The sequence below is a fragment of the Lutra lutra genome, chromosome 10 (genome assembly GCF_902655055.1).
Source record: "Lutra lutra chromosome 10, mLutLut1.2, whole genome shotgun sequence".
Taxonomy (NCBI): domain Eukaryota; kingdom Metazoa; phylum Chordata; class Mammalia; order Carnivora; family Mustelidae; genus Lutra; species Lutra lutra.
The window spans coordinates 63,066,471-63,084,343 of NC_062287.1; the positions used below are offsets into that span (position 1 = coordinate 63,066,471).

The window sequence follows — 17,873 nt, forward strand, 5'->3', positions numbered from 1 at the left end:
ACGTATTTTGAAATGTATTATTTTCGTTATTATCTAGCTCAATATACTTCTCGTTTTATTGTGATTTTTACTTGTACCCATGGTGTATTTGGAAGTATATTTCTTCATTTTCAAACATATAGAAACATTCTAATTATCTTTTTGTTGTAGATTTCTAGCTTAAGTGCATTATAGTCAACCTTCATCTTACCTAAGGTCTCTGCCGGGCCCTGCTGTTCCTTAACCTCCTTCCAGAGTGTCTTCCATTACATCAACTGTTGATCTCTGGGTTATGGTTGGGTACAAAAGCATTGGACTACAACCACCTCTCCCTGTTCCAGCACAGAAAAATAAGTGTGAAAAGGCAAGTTGAAATGAGAGCACTATGTGCCTTCAGTAAAGGGTTTACTCAAGTGAGCTTGGGGTACTCAAACCCTACACGTTTTAAAGAAAGGACTGGTCTTGACTGGTTCTTGAGAGATAACCTCTAAGCCCTTAGAATATCCTGCCTGATAAGAGTTCTTTATATAAAAGAACTTGGGCCACGCCAGATGTTTTATGTTAATGATACAGTAATGGTGAATACCTGTTTTTGTTCACCTAGGGTCCTGAGCCATGCTTTTTGACCTCTGATGAAGGGAATAAAAAATTAGTTAAGGTCAGTCATGTGGACACTCTTTGCCATCCACAATAAGAATCTTGGACATCACGGTTTAGTTAAGTTTCCCAGTTGTCAGTATTTGATATGTATTGTCACACATCAGGGCTGGGAAAATCAAGTGCTGTCTGTGTGACTCCACTAGGAGAGGACGACTGGTTTCTCTTGGACTCCACCCTTGTATCTTTTTCCTTTGTTGATTTTAATATGAGTCGTTATGCTGTAATAAACTGTAACTGAGAATAACAGCCTTTCTGGGTCCTAAGAGTCCTTCTAGTGACTCATCAAACCTGAGGGTGGTCTTGGGGACCTCCAGTACAGTGGTACTCACCAGTATTGAGGAAACCGGTATCAAAAGTCTGTTGATGATTCTTGTTGCCTAACTGTGTAACCTTCTGCAAAGCCAAAGTTCTATAATTTTGGTGATGTTAGTATCATACAGGTAGTCTTAAGGAACAGTCATCAGAATTTCTACCTAAATACATCAGATGAGGGACGCCTGGGTGGCTCAGTGGGTTAAGCCGCTGCCTTCAGCTCGGGTCATGATCCCAGTGTCCTGGGATCGAGTCCCACATCGGGCTCCTTGCTCAGCAGAGAGCCTGCTTCTCCCTCTGCCTCTGCCTGCCACTCTATCTGCTGTGCTCACTCTCGCTCTCTCTCTCTCTCTCTCTGACAAATAAATAAGTAAAACCTTTAAAAATAAATAAATAAATAAATAAATACATCAGATGAAAAATAGGAGATAACCTCCACTGCCTCGTGAGGCCCCTCATAAAATAATAGTAAAGGAACTATGAAGGCCATAAGCAGTAGAAGACTTTTGTTTTGACCCTTTAATTATAAATATAGACAATTAGGGATATCTTAGGAAAACCACCATCATGGTCCAAAGTAAACAAATAGATCATCTGATCACTGGAGGAAAAGACATTAAAAGAAAAGAAAGAATTCTAATTAACATGGATCACTGAGGACCAGCCAAGATCAGTGAAAACAAGATATCTAAATATCTTTTGGGGAAATTTCAGAAGGTGTAAAGTACAAAGTAAAAGTACAAAGAGACAATCTTTTAAAATCTCCTTGAAAGGAAAAAAAAATCAACAAAAGAATGTCATCAAACACCCAGCTGGAACGTGAAATACATGGGAGACATTGTGACAATGTAAAATGATTCAAAGAGAAAATAATTTTAACCTAAAATCTGTGCCCAGCCAACTTCTTTTAAGAATTAGAACGCAGTAAATATTATTTTAGGGCCACAGACCTGTACCCCTCGGGATAAAAATACATTATATGTTTATTAAGAAAAATATTTTAGGGGCACTTGGGTGGCTCAGTGGGTTAAAGCCTCTGCCTTTGGCTTGGGTCATGATCTCAGGGTTCTGGGATCGAGCCCCGCCCGCATCCGGCTCTCTGCTCAGTGGGGAGCATGCTTCCTCCTCTCTCTCTGCCTGCCTCTCTGCCTACTAGTGATCTCTGTCTATCAAATAAATAAATAAAGTCTTTAAAAAATCCTTTAAAAAAAAGATTATTTTAACTATCTGTGAACCCTTCCTGGAAAAAAAATTCTCAAGGACACACTCAAGCAAAATGAAAAATGTATCTCAAAAGGGGGGAATGATGTGGGTTTTAAGAAACCCACAGTTTTCTTTGCAGTGAGCAAAGAAAGAAAAGAAACTTTCACCATAGTTGAAACATTTGTTAATTTGGCTGTGAACTGTAATAAAACAGCAAAACAAAAAACAAAGCAAAACAAAAAAATGTATTTTAAAAGACAAAAGCATAATTAATTAAATTCTGGGAGGAAGAAGATTTAGATAGAAAATGAACAAGTTTGATTTAACAGACATAGAAATTCAGCCCTGGTAAATAGAGAATCCACATTGAGCACATTTGAGCACAAGGGAATGGGACAGGAGTAGGAAAGTATAGCATAATATTTCAAATGGTTGAAATCATTAAGGCATAGTCTCTGAACTCAAGGCAGTAAAAGTAGAAGACAAAAATAGAGTCCTCTGCAAAATGTGTCTTTTCAGAATTTTTAATGCCCATTATTAATTTATACATAACAAACTAACCAATTTTAAGTGTACAAGTTTTGTCACATGTGTACAGTCATGTAACCACCACTAGAATAGTGACATAGACTATTTCTGTCACCCCAGAAGTTTCCCAGTGCTCCTCCAATCAGTCCCCTCCTCCCAGCCCCCAGTCCCACATTCCCACAGATCACTTTGTGTCACTGTCATTTGGCTTTCCCCAGAATGTCACATAAAGGGAATCATACAGTGTTGCCTTTTGTGTGTAGATCCTCTCACTCAGGGTAACACTTTCGTGGTGTACTCATGTTGTTTCTCACATTAGTAGTTTTCCATTTGGTTGTATGAAGATACCACACTTTGTCCATTCACCATTTGATGTTACATTTGGGTTTCTTTTTAGTATGGGCTCACAACAAGTGTATACAAGTTTTGAATGGGTGTGTGATTTTATTGCGCTTGGGGAAATAACCAGATGTGGTATTTCTGGGTCATTCAACAAGTGTATGTGCAGCTGAGGGGAAACTGCCAAACAGTTTTTCCAAAATGGTTTTAACATTTGCATTTCCAGTAGAGCTCGTGAGAGTCCTCTGTTCTGCATCCTGGGCATTATTTCATACTGTCAGTCTTTCATTTTAGCTCTTCGAGTGGGTGTGTAGTGGTATGTCACTATGGTTTAATGTAATTTTGACAAAGTGTCTATTCAGATCTTTTGCCCATATTTTCGTTAGGTTTTCTCTCTGAGTTCTAGGAATTCTTTATGTATTCTGGATATAAGTCCTTTATTGGTTGTATGTTATGCAAATATGATCCTTTAGCCTGTGGCTTACTTAACCTTTGCCTTTTCTAAAAATGAGTTTGAAGAGCGAAATATTTTTAACATTAATGGAGCACAATATATCAGTTTTTTTCTCTGATGCTTTGTGCTTTTTATGTCCATCTAAGGAATCTAACGCAGAGTCAAACTGCGTTCTCCTGTGCTTTCTTCTAGCACTTTCATAGTTTCAGTTCTTACATGATCCATTTCCGTCAAATTCTTCCATGTCACGTGAAGGAAGATCATACTTCTTTTGTTGTTGTTCCAAATAGATGTCCAACTATTCCAGCACTATTTTTTAAAAAGTATCATTTCCTCATTGAATTATGTGGTTCCTTGGTAGGAAATCACTTGGCCATATAAACAAGGGTCTAATTCTGGCCCCTTCATCCTGTTCCATTTATTAGTATGTGTGTCCTTTTGCCAACACCTTGATTCTTGATTACCGTGGTTTTACTCTGTGCCTCATACTCAGGTAGTGTTAAGTCCTTCAATTTTCTTTTTCTTTTCCAAAATTATTTTAATTATTCTGGGTTCATTATAGTTCCATATACATCTTAGAATCAGTTTATCAAATCTACTAGAGGTAGGTTTGGTTTTTGATTGGAATTGCACTGAATTTACAGATTACAGAAAACTGGTATCTTAACAACATTGACTCTCTTGATCTATGAACGTGGAATATCTCTCCATTTATGTGTTTCCTATCTAATTTTTCTCAGCAGTGTTTTGTAGTTTTCATTGTACAGGTCTTACACATAATACGCTAAATTTATCTGTGAATATAAATGTAAATGTATTTTGGGGGCAACTGGATGTCTTAGTCAGTTAAGCATCTGACTCGATTTCAGCTCAGGTCATGATCTCAGGGTTGTGGGATGGAGCCCCGCATCAGGCAGTGTGCTGAGCATGGAATCTGCTTAAGATTCTCTCTCTCCTCCCTCTGCCCCTCCACACTCACATACTCTCTCTCAAAAAAAATTTTTTTGAAATAATAATAAAAATAAGTAAATAAATGTACATGTATTTTTAAATTTCAATTCTGAAGTGTTTCGTTTCTAGTATATAGAAATAATGTTGCTTTTGTATTAACCTTGTTGGCCTTGCTAAACTTGTTTTTGTAGCTTTTTATAGATTTCTAAGGATTTTCTCCATAAACAATCATTGCACCTGCAAATAAAGCAGTTTCCCTTCTTCCTTTTTAAGGTATTTATCTTTCATTTCTGCATTATTTCACTGTCTGGACCCTCTAGCTCAATGTCAAATAGAAGTGGTGAGAGTAGATGTCCTAGCCTCGTTTCCTAATTTAGGGGAGAAAGTCTATCATCATTAACTTTAATGTTAACTGTAGTTTTTTTTATAGATGTCTTTTTAATAGAAAGAAGCCCACTTCTATTCCTGCTTTGCTGGGAACATCTATCCTGAATGGGTATTGACTTTTTTCAAATGATCGTTTTGTGTTTGTCATTATGGCTTTTCCTTTATAGTGTATTGATATGGTGATTTACTTTGATTAATATTTTCAGATGTTAAGCCAAACTTGTGTTCCCTGGATAGATCCCACTTGTTCAGGATATATCTCCTATTTAATATATTTCTGGGTTTAATTTGCTAAAATGTTATTAAGGATAATTGTGTCTGTGTCCATGAGAATGCTAGTCTGTAGTTTTCTTACAATATCTTTGTCCAGTTAGGTCCCAGGTTATTGCCATCCTCGTAGAATGAGTAGGGAAATGTTACCACCTCTTCTGATTTCTAGAAGAGCTTACATAGAATTGGCATTATTTCCTTCTTAAATGGGCTTGACTTTTCTTTGTGAGAAGGTTTTTAACTATGATTTCAATTTATTTAGTGGATATAAAACAATTCAGGTTATCTATTTTTTTCTTTAGTGTGGTAGTTTTTTGACTTTCAGGTAATTTGTTCATTTTATCTAAGTTGTCAAATTTATTGGGATAAAAATGTTCATAATATTTCATTATTATTATTTTAATATCTGTAATATCTGTGTAGATGTACCCAATTCCATTTTTATAATGACTTCCTTTATTTCTATACATTCCTAATTTATAATATTCCCTAATTTTTGTTCCTGATCATATTTTTTTTAAAGATTTTATTTATTTATTTGAAAGAGAGAGAGAAAATGAGAGCACAACCTGGGGGAGAGGGAGAGGGACAAGTGGACTCTCCACTGAGCAAGGAGCCCTATGCAGGGCTCCATCCCAGAACTCCAGGATCATGACCTGAGCTGAAGGCAGACACTTAACCGACTGAGCCACCCAGGGACCCTCTTGATCAGTCTTACTAGGATGTTGGCTTCATTGATTTTTCTCTAGGTGTTTCCATTTTCTGTTTTTAATTATTTTCTACTCTTACATTTATTATTTCCATCCTTTTATCTATGTTGTATTTGACTTTCTCCTGTTTTTTTCTGTTTTTTTGTGTTCTTAAGTTGAAGATTGGATCACAGAGATACCTCTCTTTGAATGTTAGCATTTTTAAAAGACTTATCTATTTATTTGAGAGGGGGGTGGGTGGGGTGGAGGCAGAGGGAGAGAATCTTCAAGCAGACTCCCCACTGAGCACAGAGCTTGTAGTGGGGCTCACTTTCCTGACCCATAAGATCATGACCTATGCTGAAATCAAGAGTCAGAGGCCCAACCAACAGAGGCAGCGGAGCTCCAGAAAGTAAACATTAAATGCTATACATTTCCCTATACACTCTGCTTAGTCTGTGTCCTACAAATTTTGATATACTGTATTATCATTTTTATTCCATTCAAATTAACTTTTAATATCCCTGTGGTTTTTTTATTTGACCTGTGGGTAATTTAGAAAAGTATTATTTAATTCCCAAATATTTACAGATTTTCCACATAGCTATGATTGCATTCTAGTTTCATTTTAGTCTTATTTGGAACAGACTTTGTATGATATCAGTCTTCTTGAATTTTTTTAAATTTACTTATTTTTTTTCTTTTATTTTTAAATTTTATTTTTTATAAACATATATTTTTATCCCCAGGGGTACAGGTCTGTGAATCGCCAGGTTTACACACTTCACAGCACTCACCATAGCACATACCCTCCCCATTGTCCAAAACCCCACCCCCCTCTCCCAACCCCCCTCCCCCCAGAAACCCTCAATTTGTTTTGTGAGATTAAGAGTCACTTATGGTTTGTCTCCCTCCCAATCCCATCTTGTTTCACTTATTCTTCTCCTACTCCCATAAACCCCCATGTTGCATCTCCACTTCCTCATATCAGGGAGATCATATGACAGTTGTCTTTCTCCGACTGAGTTATTTTGCTAAGCATGATACCCTCTAGTTCCATCCATGTCATCACAAATGGCAAGATTTCATTTCTTTTGATGGCTGCATAGTATTTCATTGTGTATATATACCACATCTTCTTTATCCATTCATCTGTTGATGGATATCTAGGTTCTTTCCATAGTTGGGCTATTGTAGACATTGCTGCTATAAACATTCAGGTGCACGTGCCCCTTCGGATCACTACATTTCTATCTTTAGGGTAAATTACCCAGTAGTGCAATTGCTGGGTCATAGGGTAGTTCTATTTTCAACATTTTGAGGAACTTCCATGCTGTTTTCCAGAGTGGTTGCACCAGCTGGCATTCCCGCCAACAGTGTAGGAGGGTTCTCCTTTCTCTGCATCCTCGCCAGCATCTGTCATTTCCTGACTTGTTAATTTTAGCCATTCTGACTGGTGTGAGGTGATAGATATCTCATTGAGGTTTTCATTTGTATTTCCCTGATGCCGAGTGATGTGGAGCACTTTTTCATGTGTCTCTTAGCCATCTGGATGTCTTCTTTGCAGAAATATCTGTTCATGTCTTCTGCCCATTTCTTGATTGAATTATTTGTTCTTTGGGTGTTGAGTTTGATAAGTTCTTTTTTTTAATATTTTATTTATTTATTTGACAGAGAGAGAGAGAGATCACAAGTAGTCAGAGAGGCAGACAGAGAGAAAGGGGGGAAGCAGGCTCCCTGCTGAGCAGAGAGCCCCATGAGGGGCTCGATCCCAGGACCCTGAGATCATGACCTGAGCCGAAGGCAGAGGCTTAACCCACTGAACCACCCAGGCACCCCTAGTTTGATAAGTTCTTTATAGATTTTGGACACTAGCCCTTTATCTGATATGTCATTTGCAAATATCTTCTCCCATTCTGTCAGTTGTCTTTTGGTTTTGTTAACTGTTTCCTTTGCTGTGCAAAAGCTTTTGATCTTGATGAAATCCCAATAGTTCATTTTTGCCCTTGCTTCCCTTGCCTTTGGCGATGTTCCTAGGAAGACGTTGCTGCGGCTGAGGTCGAAGAGGTTGCTGCCTGTGTTCTCCTCGAGGATTTTGATGGATTCCTTTCTCACATTGAGGTCTTTCATCCATTTTGAGTCTATTTTCATGTGTGGTGTAAGGAAATGATCCAATTTCATTTTTCTGCATGTGGCTGTCCAATTTTCCCAACACCATTTATTGAAGAGGCTGTCTTTTTTCCATTGGACATTCCTTCCTGCTTTGTCGAAGATTAGTTGACCATAGAGTTGAGGGTCTATTTCTGGGCTCTCTATGCTGTTCCATTGATCTATGTGTCTTTTTTTGTGCCAGTACCATGCTGTCTTGATGATGACAGCTTTGTAATAGAGCTTGAAGTCCGAAATTGTGATGCCACGAACTTTGGCTTTCTTTTTCAATATTCCTTTGGCTATTTGAGGTTTTTTCTGGTTCCATATAAATTTTAGGATTATTTGTTCCATTTCTTTGAAAAAATGGGTGGGATTTTGATAGGGATTGCATTAAATGTATAGATTGCTTTAGGTAGCATAGACATTTTCACAATATTTGTTCTTCCAACCCAGGAACATGGAACATTTTTCCATTTATTTGTGTCTTCCTCAATTTCTTTCATGAGTAATTTATAATTTTCTGAGTATAGATTCTTAGCCTCCTTGGTTAGGTTTATTCCTAGGTATCTTATGGTTTTGGGTGCAATTGTAAATGGGATGAACTCCTTAATTTCTCTCTCTTCTGTCTTGTTGTTGGTGTAGAGAAATGCAACTGATGTCTGTGCATTGATTTTATATCCTGACACTTTACTGAATTCCTGTACAAGTTCTAGCAGTTTTGGAGTGGAGTCTTTTGGGTTTTCCACACGTAGTATCATATCATCTGTGAAGAGTGATAGTTTGACTTCTTCTTTGCCAATTTGGATGCCTTTAATTTCCTTTTGTTGTCTGATTGCTGAGGCTAGGACTTCTAGTACTATGTGGAATAGCAGTGGTGATAATGAACATCCTTGCCATGTTCCTGACCTTAGTGGAAAAGCTTCCAGTTTTTCTCCATTGAGAATGATATTTGAGGTGGGTTTTTCATAGATGGCTTTGATAATATTGAGGTATGTGCCTTCTATCCCTACACTTTGAAAAGTTTTGATAGGAAGGGATGCTGTACTTTGTCAAATGCTTTTTCAGCATCTATTGAGAGTATCATATCGTTCTTGTTCTTTCTTTTATTAATGTATTGTATCACATTGATTGATTTGCGGATGTTGAACCAACCTTGCAGCCCTGGAATAAATCCCACTTGGTCGTGGTGAATAATCCTTTTAATGTACTGTTGGATCCTATTGACTAGTATTTTGGTGAGAATTTTTGCATCTGTGTTCATCAAGGATATTGGTCTGTAGTTCTCTTTTTTGATAGGATCCTTGTCTGGTTCTGGGATCAAGGTGATGCTGGCCTCATGAAATGAGTTTGGAAGTTTTCCTGCCATTTCTATTTTTTGGAACAGTTTCAGGAGAATAGGAATTAGTTCTTCTTTAAATGTTTGGTAGAATTCCCCTGGGAAGCCATCTGGCCCTGGGCTTTTGTTTGTTTGGAGATTTTTGATGACTGTTTCAATCTCCTTACTGGTTATGGGTCTGTTCAGGTTTTCTATTTCTTCCTGGTTCAGTTGTGGTAGTTTATATGTCTCTAGGAATGCATCCATTTCTTCTAGATTGTCAAATTTGTTGGCATAGAGTTGCTCATAGTATGTTCTTATAATTGTTTGTATTTCTTTGGTGTTAGTTGTGATCTCTCCTCTTTCATTCATGATTTTATTTATTTGGGTCCTTTCTCTTTTCTTTTTGATAAGTCTGACAAGGGGTTTGTCAATCTTATTAATTCTTTCAAAGAACCAGCTCCTAGTTTCGTTGATTTGTTCTATTGGGGTTTTTTTTTTTTTGGTTTCTATTTCATTGGTTTCTGCTCTGATCCTTATGATTTCTTTTCTCCTGCTGGGTTTAGGGTTTCTTACTTGTTCTTTCTCCAGCTCCTTTAGGTGTAGGGTTAGGTTGTGTCCTTGAGACCTTTCTTGTTTCTTGAGAAAGGCTTGTACCGCTATATATTTTCCTCTCAGGACTGCCTTTGCTGTGTCCCACAGATTTTGAACCGTTGTGTTTTCATTATCATTTGTTTCCATGAATTTTTTCAATTCTTCTTTAATTTCCTGGTTGACCCATTCATTCTTTAGAAGGATGCTGTTTAGTCTGCACCAGAGAAGAATGTGTATTCTGTTGCTTTGGGATGAAATGTTCTAAATATTTCTGTGATGTCCATCTGGTCCAGTGTGTCATTTAAGGTCTTTATTTCCTTGTTGATCTTTTTCTTGGATGATCTGTCCATTTCAGTGTGGGGAGTGTTAAAGTCCCCTACTATTATTGTATTATTGTTGATGTGTTTCTTTGATTTTGTTATTAATTGGTTTATATAGTTGGCTGCTCCCATGTTAGGGGCATAGATATTTAAAATTGTTAGATCTTCTTGTTGGACAGATCCTTTGAGTATGATATAGTGTCCTTCCTCATCTCTTGTTATAGTCTTTGGCTTAAAAGCTAATTGATCTGATATAAGGATTGCCACCCCAGCTTTCTTCCGATGTCCATTAGCATGGTACATTGTTTTCCACCCCTTCACTTTAAATCTGGAGGTGTCTTCAGGTCTAAAGTGAGTTTCTTTTAGGCAACATATAGATTGTTTTTGGTTTTTTTTAATCCATTCTGATACCCTGTGTCTTTTGATTGGGGCATTTAGCCCATTAACATTCAGGGTAACTATTGAGAGATATGAATTTAGTGCCATTGTATTGCCTGTGACTGTTACTGTGTATTGTCTCTGTTCCTTTCTGATCTACTACTTTTAGGCTCTGTCTTTGCTTAGAGGACCCCTTTCAATATTTCCTGTAGAGCTGGTTTGGTGTTTGCAAATTCTTTCAGTTTTTGTTTGTCCTGGAAGCTTTTAATCTCTCCGTCTATTTTCAATGATAGCCTAGCTGGATATAGTATTCTTGGCTGCATGTTTTTCTCGTTTAGTGCTCTGAATATATCATGCCAGTTCTTTCTGGCCTGCCAGGTCTCCGTGGATAAGTCTGCTGCCAATCTAATATTTTTACCATTGTATGTTACAGACTTCTTTTCCTGGGCTGCTTTCAGGATCTTTTCTTTGTCATTAAGACTTGTAAATTTTGCTATTAGGTGACAGGGTGTGTACCTATTCTTGTTGATTTTGAGGGGGGTTCTCTGTACCTCCTGGATTTTGATGCTTGTTCCCTTTGCCATATTAGGGAAATTCTCTCCAATAATTCTCACCAATATACCTTCTGCTCCCCTCTCTCTTTCTTCTTCTTCTGGAATCCCAATTATTCTAATGTTGTATCGTCTTATGGTGTCACTTATCTCTCAAATTCTCCCCTCGTGGTCCAGTAGCTGTTTGTCCCTCTTTTGCTCATCTTTATTCTCTGTCATTTGGTCTTCTATATCACTAATTCTTTCTTCTGCCTCATTTATCCTAGCAGTGAGAGCCTCCATTTTTTTATTGCACCTCATTAATAGCTTTTTTGATTTCAACTTGGTTAGATTTTAGTTCTTTTATTTCTCCAGAAAAAGCTTTTATATCTCCCGAGAGGGTTTCTCTAACATCTTCCATGCCTTTTTTGAGGCCGGCTAGAACCTTGAGAATCATCATTCTGAAATCTAGATCTGACATATTACCAATGTCTGTATTGATTAGGTGCCTAGCCTTTGGTACTCCCTCTTGTTCCTTTTTTCATGGTGAATTTTCCACCTTGTCATTTTGTCCAGATAAGAGTATATGAAGGACCAAGTAAAATACTAAAAGGGTGGCAAAGACCCCAGGAAAATACACTTTAACCAAATCAAAAGAGACCCCAAATCATGGGGGGGAGAAAAGGGATAAAAAGAGGTTCAGAAAAAAAAAAGAAACAATTAAAAAAGAAAATGAATAAAGAAAAATATAAAAAGAAAAATATATATATTAGATAAACTAGTTTAAAAACGTTAAAAAAAGAAAAGGGTAAAAGTTTAAAAAAAATTAGCAGAAGAAGAAAAAAATATTGAAAAAAAATTAAATTAACTGCAAGACTAAAGAATCATGGGAAAAAAGCCTTGAGTACCGTGCTTTGCTTTCTCCTCCTCTGGGATTCCGCTGCTCTCCTTGGTATTGAACCTGCACTCCTTGGTAGGTGAACTTGGCTGGATTTCTTGTTGATCTTCTGGGGGAGGGGCCTGTTGTAGTGATTCTCAAGTGTCTTTGCCCCAGGCAAAATTGCACCGGCCTAACCAGGGGCCGGGCTGAGTAATCCGCACGGGTTTGCTTTCGGGAGTTTTTGTTCCCTGGGCGCTTTCCGTAGAGTTCTGGAGGACAGGAATGAAGATGGCGGCCTCCAATCTCCGCCCAGAGGAGCCCAGAGCTTGGAGCCCCACTCCTCAGTGCACCCTCAGAGAATAGCGCCCAATCACCGTTTACCTGGCCTCCGGCCACGCTCTGAGTTCACCCCCTGCGACCGGTTCAAGGTAACCCCGAGCTGAGAGCTCATTCCTCGGCTCTGTCTCTGTAGCTGGCTTCCCCGTTCTAATACCTGCAAGCTGGGACACTCAGACACCCCTGGTCCTTCTGTGACCCTGCGGGACCTGGGGCCACGCTGACCCCGCGTGGGCTTCACCCCGGTTTAGCCTCTGGAGCGATGTCCCTCAGCAGAACAGACTTTTAAAAGTCCTGATTTTGTGCTCCATTGCTCCGCCACTTGCCAGGAGCCGGCTCCTCCCCCCCGCGGTCTATCTTCCCATCGCTTTGGATTCACTTCTCCGCCATTCCTACCTTTCAGAAAGTGGTTGATTTTCTGCTTCTAGGATTGCTGTTCTTCTTCTCTTCGATCTCCCGTTGGATTTGTAGGTGTTTGCAATATTTAATAAGCTATCTAGCTGATCTCCTGCTACCTGATGTAGTCTCAGCCTGCTACTTCTCCACCATCTTGACTCCCACCTCCAGTCTTCTTGAATTTAATGAGAATTTTTTTTTATGACCCAGAACATGGTTAATCTTGGTGAATGCTTGGTGTATAATTTTAAAGAATATGTATTTTGTTGTTATTAGATGGAGTAATAATGGGTAAGGTAAATGACAGGTCAGCTTAGTTGATATTATTGCTCAGGTCTTTTATATCCTCACTTCTTTTTTGCTTGCTTATTCAGTCAGTTACTGATAGGGCAGTGTTGAAATCTCCAACTCCACTTGTGAGTTTGCCTATTTCCCTTCTTAATTCTCTCAGATTTGTTTAATGTTATTTTGGACTTTTGTTGGTAGATTACATACACATTTAAGGTTATGTCCTCTTGATGATTTGACCCTTCCTTCCTGGCACTATTCCTTGATTTTAAATATTCTTTGATATTAATACAGTCACTAAAACTTTCTTTTGGGTAGTGTTTACATGGCCTAATTGTTTTTAATCTTTTTAACTTAGCTTTGTCATGATATTTTAAGTGGGTTTCCTGTAGACAGCATATACACTTGGGTCTTGCTTTGTTATACCTGTTACTTTTTTAGTGATTACTATATTGTTTGAAGTCTACATTTTTATAGTATTTTATTTATTATTTCTTTTCTTCTGCTTACTTTGTTTTTATTTATCCTTTTTAGTTTTCATTCCTTTTTTTCTTCTAATTTCTTAGAATGGAAGCTGAGGTTATTGATTTGAGATTTTTCTTCTTGTGTAATAGAGACATTTTGGTCCTATAAATTTCCCCTTAAAGGCTGCTTTAGCTGCATTTCACAAATTTTAATATGTCATGCTTTCATTTCAGTTCAGTTCAAAATACTTTCTAAATCCTCTTTTGATTTCTTCTTTGAGCCATGGGTTAGTTAGAAGTGTGATATTAAAAAAAAAAAGAGAGAGAGAAGTTTGATATTTAGTTCAAAATATTTGGAGATTTTTCCAGATACCTGTTGCTGATGTCTAATTCATTTCCACTGCAGCCAGAAAATACACTTTGAGTCTTCTCAAATTTAATTGAGACTTGGTTTGTGGCCCAGAATATCATCTTTCTTATTTTGTGTTCTGGGTGCCCTAAAGAATGTGTATTCTGCTTCTGTTTTGTGAGTACTTTTGTAATGCCACTGGTTACACCGAGTCAGTTGATAGTGTTGTTCAAGTATTCAAACCTCTGACTTGTCTATCCTCACAATTCTATCAGCTTTTGCTTCGTGTATTTTGAAAATGTGCTATCTGATGCATAAATACTTAGAATTGTTATATGCTTTTGATGAATTGACCCCTTTATCATAATAAAATGATCCTTTTTGCCCTGGTAGTATTCATTGCTCTGACCTATACTTTGATATTCATATAATCACCCCAGATTTTTTTTTATTAGTGTTAGTATGGAATATCTTTTTTTATTCTTTTACTTTTAATCTACTTATATCTTTATATTCAAAGTAATTTCTTATAGAGACCAGAAAATTGAGTCTTGCTATTTTACTGAATCAATCTTTGCTTTTTATCTGGATGCTTAGATCATTTACATTTAATGTATTTGTGGAAATAGTGGGTTTAAACTTACCATCTTATTATTTGTTTTCTGTTCCTGTCAGATTTGTCTCTTCTAATCTTATTCTCTTTCCCTTTCTTTTCTCTCTTCTTTTGGATTAATCTAATATTTTTTTAAAGATTTTATTTATTTATTTGACAGAGAGAGAGATCACAAGTAGGCAGAGAGTCAGGCAGAGAGAGGGGGTGAAGCAGGCTCCCTGCTGAGCAGAGAGCCCGATGCGGGGCTCAATCCCAGGACACTGAGATCATGACCTGAGCCGAAGGCAGCGGCTTAATCCACTGAGCCACCCAGGCACCCCTAATCTAATATTTTTAAAGCATCTATTTTATCTTCTTCTTTGGCATATTAGCTATACATCCTTTTAATATTTTAGTCATTTCTTTTGGGTTTATAGTGTACATATTTAACATACACAGCCTAACTTAAAGTAATATACTATGTGTGCTATATACAGTACAAAAACCTTACAAATCTAGTTTCATATCTTCTCAACGAATAATCCCAATAAAATGATAATTCCTCCATTTCAGTATCAATTTCTCAATCCCAGAATGGTCCCTAAGTGGCCTTGCTTGGGTTCCATATTCATCCCTGAATAAACAACAACAGACATGGGCATGACTATTTTGCTAAGCCTGAATTCCTGCAGCAGATGGAATTGGGAAGGAGCTCATCAGAAGAATCTAGGAAGAGGAATACAAAAGTGCACTAATTAGACAAAAACTAGAGCTATCATAGACCACTACAGGCAAACATATCACATTACAGATTGGCAGGTGGAGAATTCACTCACCACTTGCTATAAATTCCCAATATATTTTGCTGACAATACTGAACTTGGCCACACAAAGCAGGAGCAAATGAAGCATTTCTTTACATGACATTTTCCTTCCCCTTATCTCCCCCAGGGCACACAGCCACCAGTGACAGTCTGCATATCTGATTCTTGTCAAGCAAAAAAGAAGCGAAATACTCCACTACCCTTTTATATTTGACTCTTATCAGCATTCTAGAAAAAATTTTACGGACAATATAAGTACTTCTGTGTAAGGCAGTTTCTCAACCTTGAAACTATTGACATTTTGAACCAGATAGCTTTTTGCAGGGAGGGGCTGCCCCATGCATTGTAGGATGTTTAGTAGCATCCCTGGCCTCTACCTGCTGGATGTTGGAACACCTGCCTCCCCAGATGGGACAGTAAAAAATTCTCTAGGTAGTGCCAAATGTCCCCCAGGAGAGCAACATTTGCTTCTAACTGAGAACCAGTGGTTTAAGGGAATGTTGGCAGACATCGGGATCTGTTGGTTCTTGACCCCAAATCAACATCAGCTGGTGGGAAAAAAGCAAAATTAACATTAGGTGCCATTTCAATTCCTGCTCCATATCCCTGCAAGCTCATCTGTCCTTAAGGGACGGAGTGTGATGTTCCCCCACTGCTAAAACAGCTCCCAGCACCTGGAAAAGAGCAGTGCTCCACCATCACAACCATAGCCAGTGTTAAAAGAATAAGGGAATGAGTGGATGGATGGATGGGTGGATAAAAAGAAATATAGAGATTATTCACAGTGTTACTCTGGGAAAAGGAGTGACATTGATGGTACATATACATAAGAAAAAGCATATTTTTACTGTTTCACTAAAAATTTCTGTATTTGAATTTTATCATTTTTACCTGCATGACTTAGAAAATCTTAACTGTTTTATTATTTATTTTAAAGATTTTATTTATTTATTTATTTATTTGACAGAGACAGTGAAAGAGGGAACACAAGCAGGGGGGGTAGTGGGAGAGGGAGAAGAAGCAGGCTCCCCACTGAGCAGGGAGCCCAATGGGGGGCTTCATCCCAGGACCTTGGGATCATGACCCGATCCAAAGGCAGACGCTTAATGACTGAGCCACCCAGGCGCCCCTTAACTGTTTTATTTTTAAAGTACTTGGAAATCAAATCAAGCATTTTGTATTTGGTAACTTAATTTGGTCTTTAATTTTGGGTTGTTGTTATTGTTGTTTTTGGAAATACGAATGTGGACTTTAGCCCCAGTTGACCGTTCGAATACTGTATCACAAAGTCTGAAGCTTGATTTTTTTTTTCTTTCAACTCATGAGCAAAAGAGCCATACTGTGAGTATTTATTAATGGGATTTATGTTGGGAAGAAAAAGTCACTCCTGTTTCCTTTGTCAAACTCGGATTTTTCTGGGCAGGAGGAGAGGAGGGGGTGGTAAGGTAGGTGCAGTGAACAGCCCCCTGAGGGAGGAAAGGTGTTTTGCCTTTTCTGCTTAAGGCAGGCAGGAGAAGTCAAAGGGCAAAGGAGTAGGGCAGGGAGTGTAGAAGGGAAAAGATAATTTGTGGGGACTGCTGTTGTTTCTCTTTTCTCCCGTGCCACCAGCAGGAAGCTGGGTCAGATCCTCCCTCTTCAGGGAGAGCAGACACCCATCCTGCAATGGGGAGTCCAGCAGCATGAAACAGTCCAGTGCCTGTCACGTGTGACACCCCCACTCCCATAGAATTCTTGTCTGTCTGCCTCACTCTGCCCCAGACAGAAAGGCCCAGCCACCTGGGTCTCTTGAGGTCTGGGCTCCAGGATCCAGGAGAACCTGGCCTGCCAAGTGAGGTCATTTATTTACACAAGGCAAGTGACACACGGAGATGCAGAGCAATCCATCTGCCTTAGCGACCAAGCAGATTCCCTTTGCCTCATCCTCCTGCAGAAGCGGTCAAGGCCGGGAGGTTGGGCAAGGTGACTTTCCAAAGCTGAATCTTGGCTTCTAAAAATAGAAGCATCCTTGGAGAATCAAAGAGGAGGGGAGGCTGTGGATGTTGAAGGCAAAACCCAGACTCCCAGAGCGTTGTCAGGATGAAACTGTATTAATTAGACACAGGCACCCAGCTTGATAACATTAGGTATCATAGAAATTGAAACTAAATAAACTGGCTTCCCACCTCCCCCCTTTCTGGTAACACTCTCCTTGGGCTAAAAAGGAGAAAGAAAACCATGTCTTCTGACCTACTTGAATGGCTATACACTGTCTGAGGTGATGTCTTCTCCCTCAGAGGGCAACAGGGGCTCCATAGGGACACCCCAAGAGAAGGCCAGAGCTACAGTTAAGTGGGAATCCCCCAACCTGTCCCAAGGCCAGCAGCAAAGGGTCACGACCCATCTCCCTGGAGGGAGCCCACACAGGGCTTTGTGTGAGGCTGGACATGGGCAGGGCTGGGTGAGTGTCTGCGTTTGGATGGCACGTGTGGTTCTGCAGGGCCCTCATCTAGAGCCAGATGATAGGGACTAGGTATTTTAGGATCTAGAGGTGGTCTGTGTTGGCCTACACACCTAGTGTGTGACCAGGTTGTGTGCAGTGCTCTGGTGGGTGGAAGGTTGTGTCTGTGTGTGTCTCTGTGTGTGTGTGCAGGCACATGTATGCATTTGCGGGAGTGTGTGGAAGTATTATGGCCACCCTGGGGGTG

At 38.9% G+C, this 17,873-nt stretch overlaps 1 protein-coding gene across 3 annotated transcripts in view; it reads left to right on the forward strand.

Annotated features, from left to right (window-relative positions):
* SYT9 (synaptotagmin 9) overlaps window positions 1–17,873 on the forward strand; it is a 210,257-nt gene that overhangs the window by 136,414 nt on the left and 55,970 nt on the right. The window lies entirely within an intron of this gene.